Genomic DNA, 10,479 nt, shown 5'->3' with positions numbered 1-10,479 from the left:
ATGCTCTCTGCCTTCGAACTTCCCAGCCCAGCATGGGCACCCTCATCTTTAAAGCATAGACAAGCTTTTAGGAAAGGAATACACTTCCTTCCATCATGCACTTTAGTGGATGTTAGTAGATGTTAAGAAGGCGTATTGATAGAACTGCTATTCATAGTGCACATCATGAAAATGAGTCAATAGTAATATTAAAATGTTTATATTTTGTGATTCAAAATGACCTTTAGCTTATCAGGCTCCAGGCTTTTGTACTGTGCTATAAGTGTGTAAGTTTGCATACATTTTTTTGAATAAATTAATTGATCTTTGTAGAATGGGAAAGCTGAACGATGCAAGTACTGTACATGTAGGTGAAGGACTACCAAAAAGGTAGAGAACATTATTTTTCATACGAGAACATTACAAATCCCCCATGCAATGATTTTATTCAAGAGGGCCGATATCCAAAGAGAGACTCAACTTGAGAGGAAACTCAAGCATGGCTAAATAACTTGATACAAGTTACAAGATGAATCATTTCAACAAGACACAGCAGAACTCTGTGTGAATCCTTCCACGCATGGGCACCAGCCATTGAAATAATATGGGTATGACAAAGAGGCCCGAGATCAAAATGCTTTGACACAAACACAACCCCAGGAAAGCTGGCAGAAGAGGTCTGTCTGATGGACGTTCTGGGAATCATCCAAACCAGCAAAGTACATGAGAGTCATTTAGCAATTGGATAGCCACTCATACCCCTTCTCTGCTTCATGTGCTAATGCCATTAGAATCACAATTTTTCATCACACACACACACACACACACACACACACACACACACACACACACACACACACACTTACACACAATTACAACAGATTGGTTATCACCAGTCATTTCCACTGAGCCACTCACAGTGTACATACATTTCAATTTAAATACACTTTGCATGCAGATATGAAAATTCTGCATTATCTTGTCCGTGTAACGTGTAATATGGACAATTATCCCCGGGCCTAGCAGTCTCCCAAACCATGTCAGGGGCCTGTAAGTGTAAACAGCCACAGGCTAGCCTGATGATGGAGCCATAAACAGATAACAACTTAATGGCAGACCAATTTGGAGGCAGCTGGGGGCTGGGCTGTAGAAGCAGCTGTTTCAACACACATACACTCTCACTCACAAGCTAAACTAGCGATACATGCTGCCGATATATATTTACCGTTAGTAAAGGTGAAAAAAGATATTTGTTATAGTTCGGTATCAAACTTGTGTCTTCCACATTCAAAGCATTGACCCTCAGCGCAAGTGGCCATGTATGGTATAAAGTGATACAGTACATAGCATGAGGTAGCATGAGGTAGCATGATGTATACTGTACATCATTGTGGTTCAGATGTAGATACATAGGAAAATAATCATGTTTGTTATTCTAGCCTCCCGTGCTTCTCCTCTGAATCGGGAAATGGTCACAAATAGTTAAACATAACATTTTCTGTTGAGTTTTTATGCAGGATCAAGTGAACAAGTCAAACTATATCTGCCCCAGTGGGCTCAATTAACAGTGCAAGAACATCACTTGGGATGTAAACCTCAATGTTGCTTCATTCAGTCATAAATTAACAGTGAATAAATCAAGGTCTGTGGACAGCAAAGCCCAATTGATACAGCTTAATAGGAATCTGGAAATAATAAAAACAAATCTACAGGTGTAATTACTCATCGTGAGAAAGATTAATATAGTTTGCAGTATACACTCTCTTCTCTCTCTTTAGTTCATATTACAGTAAATACAATCTATAAATACTGTTTAATTTATTACTGTAAACCATTTAGTCAATTTAAACAGAAAATATTGCTAACAGATTGTAAGTGAGGTTACTCATCTTGTTTGTCTTTATGTGACGTTCTCCAAACGTGGCGTACACCGAAAAAAAATTAGCAACACATGCAGAGTTACATGCCTTTTTGCAAAACACGAGTAACGATAACCTACTGGCCTAAAACATGTTATCTGGATGTAGGCTCTTGTCCATGTACAGTATTGATATACAGCTACTCATATTTTGTACTTTAAATACATGATCCCGTTATATGTATTCCACTGCACACACACACACACACACACACACACAGGCAGGCACATGCACGTATACACCAGAAAGAGAAAGGCGATTTTCATTAGGTGCTGGTGACTCACAGGTCATCCCTCTAAGCCCTGCCAGGGCAGCGCCGCCATGCTTGGAGGCCCTCAGAGCCAAAGATGTGTTGATGTGTTTATGCCGAAGACGTGAGACCTGGCCCCTGGACGCACTTACTGGAAATGTCCAGCCTACTGCAATCACTGGACAACAAGCAGCCCATTGCACAGGGAGTGAAGGGCTGTAGCGAGGGGCCCTTGAGTTTGAATCAGCACCTGCATGAGAGAGAGAGAGAGAGAGGGAGAGAGAGAGAGAGAGAGAGAGAGAGAACACAAAGCGCCTCTGGTGTTGGGAGTCCAAGCATGCCTAACCTCCCGATTCTGCCTGAGGAGGCCACGGCTTTGGCATGTTCCATGTTCTGCAGGCAGGTTCCTGTCAAATGAGATTCCTTTTACCTCCATGATCTCGAAGAATGAGGGAATTAATTCAAGCTGAGCTTTGAAAATCGACAGCGTGTTTTGTAGTCGTTATTTGCTTGGCAAATAAATGTCAACCTGGATTCTATCGGTCTGGTTAACCTACGATCAGTGGGGCTGATCACTAAAAAATCCCTTTAGGGTCTATCAGAGCAGTAGGAGCCACAGTGCCCTCTGCTGGCAGCAGGTGCAACAGTCTTGCGGTCGCCGGGAACATGTTGAAGGTCCTCATTAGAAAACCCTTGCTCACATTCCCCCGGCCACAAGCTTAGATACTGTAATTTTGCGGCTTGGACAGAACGTGTGTCTTGCAGGAGTGCTCCACTCACGTCTATGATTTAGTGATTCTAGAGCTGCGCGCGCGCTCCGAGATCTTTTTCCAACCCAGAACACCTCCCCCTTACACACAGTGAGAATATTAGTGTTTCGTGTATTCCCTGTGATGGTAAGATTTATCATCCAGTTTATTAAATCATGTTTAATGACTGCCCATCAGTGAAGATAGAGATGCAGATAATGGACTTAGCACAAAGGAAAACATTGAGACAAACGGCACACACTCAACTGTAATTAATGGCACCCTGAGTGGCGTGGAAAACTAACTGCAACAGTTCATACCATCAAGCCTCTACACATGCACTGGCTGAAGTGTTGCCTCTCTGCACAAGTGACTATTGTATTTCTCCAGGTTTTAACACCTCTCTCTCTTCCTCCCCCCCCCCCTCTCTCTCTCTCTCTCTCTCTCACTCTCTGACTACATACATACCTCCTCACACACTATGACTAACCCATAAGAACACACCCTCTCTCTCTCTCTCTCTCTCTCACACACACACACACACACACACACACACACAGACACACATATACATGTACACATGGCAACACACACACACACACACACACACACACACACACACACACACACACACACACACACCTACGCATACATACATGACCCTAGCACCTATTTAATTAATAGTGTGTCTGGAACAGCTCAACAAGAGGAAAGCTTACTCTCTGTTCAGATGGTGTTAAAAAAAACGGTCTTGTTTTCCGCTAATTATGGGATGTCTGTTTCCTTCATAATCCCTGTTTAATGGTTCTGCGCCATAGGTAAGAAAAGAAATATTGTGCACTGTAAATGCCAGCTAGTGAACAGTTGAGAGTGGTATTGCCGTAGCACCTACTTAACTGACACCAGTAAAGGCTCCACAATAAATGTGGCTAATTAAACACAATATAGTGTGCAAATTGTGTGGCCTCTCTAAGTGGATTGTGTATGAATGAACAGATTTACTGCAACACTATACCTTCCTGAGCACTCTCCTAAATCCTGGAAGAGAAAGGGGGATAGAGGTGGCAGAGAAAGACTGACACAGAAAGAGATGGGGGGGGGGGGGAGAAATTGAGAAGTTATACTTCTCCCCCTATCAAACATTTCACTCCATGTGACAGGAAGCCCTTCATACAATAGCAACTTCATAACTCAGCAGAAAACAACCCCAGGCAAAATACCTGACTAGGTCTTATTCACAGCTCTGAAAGCAAGGCGTATGCTCCCCCCAGCGCCCTCCCCCTCCCCCTGTGTTCTCCAGAAGTAACATAAAACATCCCTGTATGGGCTGATTTTCGAGGGCACTAATAGGTCTTGGCAGCACACGTGTAAGGTATATTGAACGCAAATGAAGCAGTGATATATCAGTAAACACCGGGGCGCATTATGAATGTGGCCATTTAATGATGCGTTTGCCAAGTGGCAGAGAGAGGGAGAGGGAGAGGACGAGAGAGAGAGAGAGAAGTATTTCTCTGGTAGAATTTATTTTACTTTACCTCAAGTCAAGCTACAGCTCGCTCCTGTGACCTGTGAACATGACTAATAGGAAGTAGCCTCGCTCTCGCAGGCACGGACTATTGCAGACAGCCAACGACAGAGAGCTCACACTCAGGCTTCTCTGTCTCTCTCCCTTGTGGGAGTTCAAATCAAACCGGCATTGTTCAAATGCTTTCAGTCAGAGAGAGCCGAAGGCAAACGCTTTGTATGGCACTGTTAACCCTGTGCTGTGCAAATGTTTGTTTTGGGGCTGAAGCGTCGCTTAACCGCACACAGCTGCCTCTTTACCTCATGCTGCCTTGATTTCCTCAGGCTAGGGAGATGCAAATGATGGCAGCCGCACCACTGCGGGCCAGAGATGCGTGTTTACCGGGGAGAGCAGGGCTGATGCAAACGGGGCGTCATCTTTAAAACATGGATGACTTGACCTGACTGCATGAGCGGCTGTGACACGGCAGACTGGGATGGCAGTCTGACTGTCTGGTAGTCCGGCGTTCCGTAATGCAATTAACATCAATGCGATCAATTAGGATTTCAGCTCTGGCATCTTTTTGAAGAAAACGCTCTCCAACATTAATCATTGAAACTTGTTTACTGCTCTCAGCAATTAAAAAATGGTCCCTCTCAAACGGCTCCATTCGTTGACAGCCTGGCTGACAGGAGAGCGTGACAGGCAGGCATGCACACAAACAACGCTGAAGTCGAGCATCGGAGGCCCCGCTGGAGCACAATGGCAGCGCTAAATTATTGAGGAGGCCGAGTTCATCTGTCTTCAGACTGCCATGGGCCCGCGCTGCTATTTCCATCCATCCAGCTGCTCTGATTTCACTCGGCACACGCAGGCCAGGACACAACAGCCTCCCCTCCACCGATACCGAGATGTCTGCCTGCAGAACTCTCCACTCTCGTTTCTTTTTTGTTTTTTTTTGTACCCCCTCCTCTCCTAGTGTAGCGCAGCGTCACTGAACACCACTCGCACTCGCCTCAGTGGCCTCAGGATGCAGCCTGCCTCAGAAGAAGAAGAAAAAAAAATATCCATTCCCGGCCTGACAAGTTTAAACAAAGCAATTTCAGGGGCCAGCTGCACCTGCAGTATGGGACTGCGGCCCTCCCCTCCCCTCACCACCCCACCCATCACCTCGCCTCTCCTCGCTACCAACTCAACGTTCTCCTCCTCCTCCTCCTCCTCCTCCTGCTCTGTCTAGCAGGAAGACAATCATTTGTCTCGTTACATGGTTGAAATGAACACAGCGTCTGTGAGCCAGAGGGACTAAGGACTCTGAGGGAATGGGCTGCAAGCTTAGTGGTGTGTGAGAGAGAAAGAGGGAGAGGGGAATGAGAGGCTGAGATGGATAGATTTGGACAAGACAGACATATAGATGAACATATTTATTATTATATATAGAGAGAGAGGAGATAAAGACAGTGATGAGAGACTCATAAATAGCTACAGTAAACCGACAGAAAAGAGAAAGTATGAGAGAGAAAGAGACAGACAGAGAAAGAGGGCACTCTGTCTCCCAACACAACACTTCACCCCTGCGAGTGAAAGTGTTGTGGGGTTTAAGTGAGCTTAATGTAGCACAAAGGCTCCGGGCCCGGGCCAGCCTCTCCTGTGAGAGCGGCCATAATTAGCCTCGCTTGGCCAGATAAGCCCTCACTGGCACTGCCAGGCACAGCACACACACTGCATTATTGGATTACTCTGCCCAACATCACAGTGTGGGAAATCCTATCACTGGACAAGCAGTGGGTAATTAGGCCTAAATGGGGTGGTGATGTGATAGTGAACGGTGCTACTGTATCTGCAGGGCATAGAGGACAAATGCAGATCCTGGTATGAATCGGTCAGGAGAATCGAGACATGTTCCGGCGTGACGTATTATACAGGGCATTCAGTGTGCGACTCATGCAGTGGACACATCCTGTATCTCACTGCCTCTATCCACACAGGCCTTTTCTCTTTTTGACTTTGCTCCATCCAACGTATTTGTGATTTTTAAATGAAGCTGACAACCAGATCCGTGCATTAACACAGACATATGATGGACAACTTAGTGGCAGCTGGAGTGCAATCTGACTGTCCAACCAATGAGCAGTAGTGTTTTATTTGTATTAATCAATAACGACTTAACTAATTGATATACAACACATTACCTTCTATTTGATGTACAGTAGTGTAGACTATAAACTATATCAGTGACAGATTGCAATGAATTAACTTTAATAAACTATCTATCTGTCTATCTAACTTTTGGAAAGGTAGCATTAAGCCATATGCAAAGACAAAGGGGAGTGGAGAGATTAGCCTATATTAACAGAAATAAATGCCTCATATATTTGTTTTACTAGGCTTAAACTAGTTACCTTCTTCATGATCCAACATGTTTTTTACTTTTTTATCAAATAACACCAACTCGTAGACTAGAAGGACCTCCCAAAGAAAGCAGGAGGAGAAGAGAAGAGTGAGTCAGATAGCAGACTGCTATCACATATCACATGTGACCTGCTATCACAGGTTGTGATAGATACTCCTCAAATACATACTGGTATTATCAGGGTTTATGTTTTCAACAAGAGGTATCCTCCTGGACCTCTGTATGTGAGCTTATACGTAACATCACAAATGGCAGGGGTTTTGTTTAAAATAGGTTTATATAGGTTATAGACTTTTTAAAGATATTTTTTTAGAACTATTAGTTGACTTTGACTTTCTCTAGAACTAGCTTGTCAGTGCTAATCAGGTTTTATCAGTGCTAACTGTGTGGTTGTTCATGTTTACAAGGCAAGTACTGCTTTTGAGAATCCATTTAGCTCGCTAGTTTTAGACAAAAACATCATAATGTCTATCTGAGATGAGAATGGCCTTGAATTATCTGCTGGTTCTTCAGACTCAGTGGAACTAGCTTTATGCCAGAGCAGATGGATTAAAGTGGGCCAAAGATTCAGTTGGTGATTTGTGAAAGCAGAATCCATTTTCCCCTTTTTTTCACAGTGCTTCTGTGCCAGTGGAGACTAATCAAAAGAGTGTGGGGCCAACTGAATGCCTACTCTTTTGACGTTAATCTTAAACATTGATGAAACTATGGCATTGCAATGTGACTTGTGGTGACAGACCTCTCAAAACACAAACAGAGAACAATTGTTTTCTTTTCATAGATTTCTTTTGTGCACAATGTGGATAAACTCTATTTCACCAGGGGGAGGAAACATTGGCTTGGTCAAGGGGTGGCCTACGGGCCAGTTTAAGGGGTCATTTTAAACATGATACGGTTCATCTTGAGAGTCAGTTATCCTTCATACATGCCAATTATACAGAGGGAACAGGCCTCGGCAGCATCAGGGTTAATCTCTTTTGTGTTCCCCCGTTGAAAAGATCCATTATTATGATTTTTTAAAAAGAGGATCGACTTTCGTTTCTCACTTCCTCCTCTGGGCCTGAGGGTGAGGTTGCTAGGCAATGGTGGCTATCTCTGAGGTGACGTGATCTCCCCAGAGCCTGGTTCTCACTCATCACGTCCACACAAAGACTCTCTCTCTCTCTCTCACACACACACACACACACACACACACACACACATTTACACAGAGGCACACAGATACACATACATACATGCACCCACACTCGCACACACATACACACGGACAGAAAGGTAGAAAAAAAAAGAGTGAGAAAAAAAAACTGCTGAGGGAGGTAGAGAGTGTTGAGAGAGCAGAGAGGAGAGAAAGAGATAAAGCTTGCGAGAGAAGGAGTGAGAGTGAGGAGATAGAGTGAGAGGGGCAGGGGGCGGGGGGGGCGGGTTCCACTATCCGGTTGCCTTTTCTCCCCTTGCGCCCTTATCTCGAGGAGCCTGTTCTCACTCACTCATTGCCATGCTGAGAGGGGCTTCCACACAACCCGGGGCCCTGCTGGGATGCTGATGTGACGGCCCCAGAGAGCGGCGATCGGGGGCCGGCCCCGCCGAGCAGAAACAGATGGCGGCCATGGCGGGCAGTAGGGGCCGGCAGGCCAGCAGGCCAAGAGAGCGCGAGGGGCGTCGAGGGCACAGCGTCTGCCCGTCTCTTCTCCTCTCCTCTCCGCATGGTTGGAGTTGTGAAATGGGGAAGGGGTATCAGGGGGTAGCTGCTGGGGCGAGAGATGTGGGGGCGGGGGAGTGGGGGGTATTGAAATATACTACAATTAGATCATACGTCAGAGAAAGCGAGGGAAAGTTATCTCAAGGAGCTTCAAAACATCCCCACAGCCGTGCATGTCTCCACGGGATTTGTTATTTCATCTTCTATCAAAGCAAGAGACGGCTCTGTAAATAATGGCCTCCTTGTGTGTGTGTGTGTGTGTGTGTGTGTGCGCGCACGCACATGTTTGTGAGAGGGGTAAGGGTTGGCTGTGAGAGGCAGTGACTGATGAGTGTGTGACTGTGAGCCAGCGCTGGCCAGACCAGGGGAGGAAAAGTGTATTTACTATGCAGATGTGTTTCTGATGAGCAGCAGTGCTCTTGTGTGGGCCAGCTGACCTTAGTTCCTCTCGCTGTACAAAGGGAGGGCAAGAAAGAAAGAAAGAAAGAAAGAAAAAGCCTCTGTGTGAAGTTTAAAGAGAGGCAGAGGGCGCGTGGTTAGCGGAGTTAGTTCTCAGAAAAAAAGAATAATATGATCGTTTGCCATTAAGAGATTCTCCGAAAAGAATAATATGATAATTTTTGATCCAAGACCAACGAAAACAAAAGGGATTCATCGTGTCAACACCTCTTCAGCCTGGAGCCAGCTAAAGCATGACTGAAGGCTCCATGTCCAACAGAGCTCCTATTCAGCGCAGCTGCTGACATGACAGACTAAGTCATCCACAACTGATGAACACGGCTGTACACACACACACACACACACATACACACACACACAAGGTCTCTCCTGATGTGAATCTGCTAGGCCTGGATGCTGGATAAAGAACTCGTCACTGGGGTGTTTATCAGGGACTAGCATCAGGGGCCACTCGTTTAGAGGATGGAGGGGGGGCTGGACATGCCTTGGCCCCTCACCCACTCGAGCCGCCTCTCCTCGACTCAGCTTTGTCCTCACGCTGAGAGACATGAGGCCAGATCCTCCATCCGTCCTCGCCGTTGTCTCGCCTAATCCATCAATCACACTCTCGCCCGATAACCTCCCCTGTGTTCGGACGCTCTTGTCTTTGCGGCTTTGTGGATTTGCGGGGACATACTTCGCTCATCTCTGTGTGATTATGTGAAGATTTTGAGAGCTAAGCATAATATGTCCCACTGTAGGAATTCTCTGACAAAGGCATACGTTGGCCACCGTCCACCGAGGGTGGATTTATCGTTTTTATTACAATCGAAATTAAATCGAATTTCAAAGTCGTTGGCTTCATTAGGATTACAAAACCAGACAATTCCTGGAGGGTGTGAGAGGAATGTGATGACAACAGATTAGTATTTGTATAAGTAACAGTAGACTATCTGACAAGCTGGACAAAAACAAACCGTATGACTGTGATGTCTGCAGCCATCAAAAACAGAGAGACAGCGAGTCTGTGTGACAGATTTCACAGGCCACCCTCAAAGCCACCAAACAAGTCAAAGTAATCGTGACAGCTCACACAGTGAAACTCCACTGACGATCCTGATTCATTTCCCACAATGTCTGCTGTGGAGGTTCTTACAGTAGATGTAACACACAGTCACTCACTCACTCACTCACACACACACACACACACACACACACACACACACACACACACACACACACACATATACACACACAGTCTATTTACCACACATACTTGAGCACACACTCAGACAGAGCACACCAACAGAACAGAGTAGTATACTATATAGTAACATATACACATATTTACAGATAAAAAAACTTGCATACACACTGAAATACACTCACACACATGTAGGCTGCCTTGTCATAGTCACTCAGCACAGCACACATAAATAGGCCAACACATGCATAGTGCACGGTGCACACTCCAGTGATAAGACCTGGTGTTCTCTTCTGGAGGTGGAGAGCTGGCGGGGGTGTTGGGGAG

Source organism: Sardina pilchardus, chromosome 10, assembly GCF_963854185.1.
Source record: "Sardina pilchardus chromosome 10, fSarPil1.1, whole genome shotgun sequence".
Lineage (NCBI taxonomy): Eukaryota > Metazoa > Chordata > Actinopteri > Clupeiformes > Clupeidae > Sardina > Sardina pilchardus.
Note: the sequence above shows the minus strand (reverse complement) of the source record.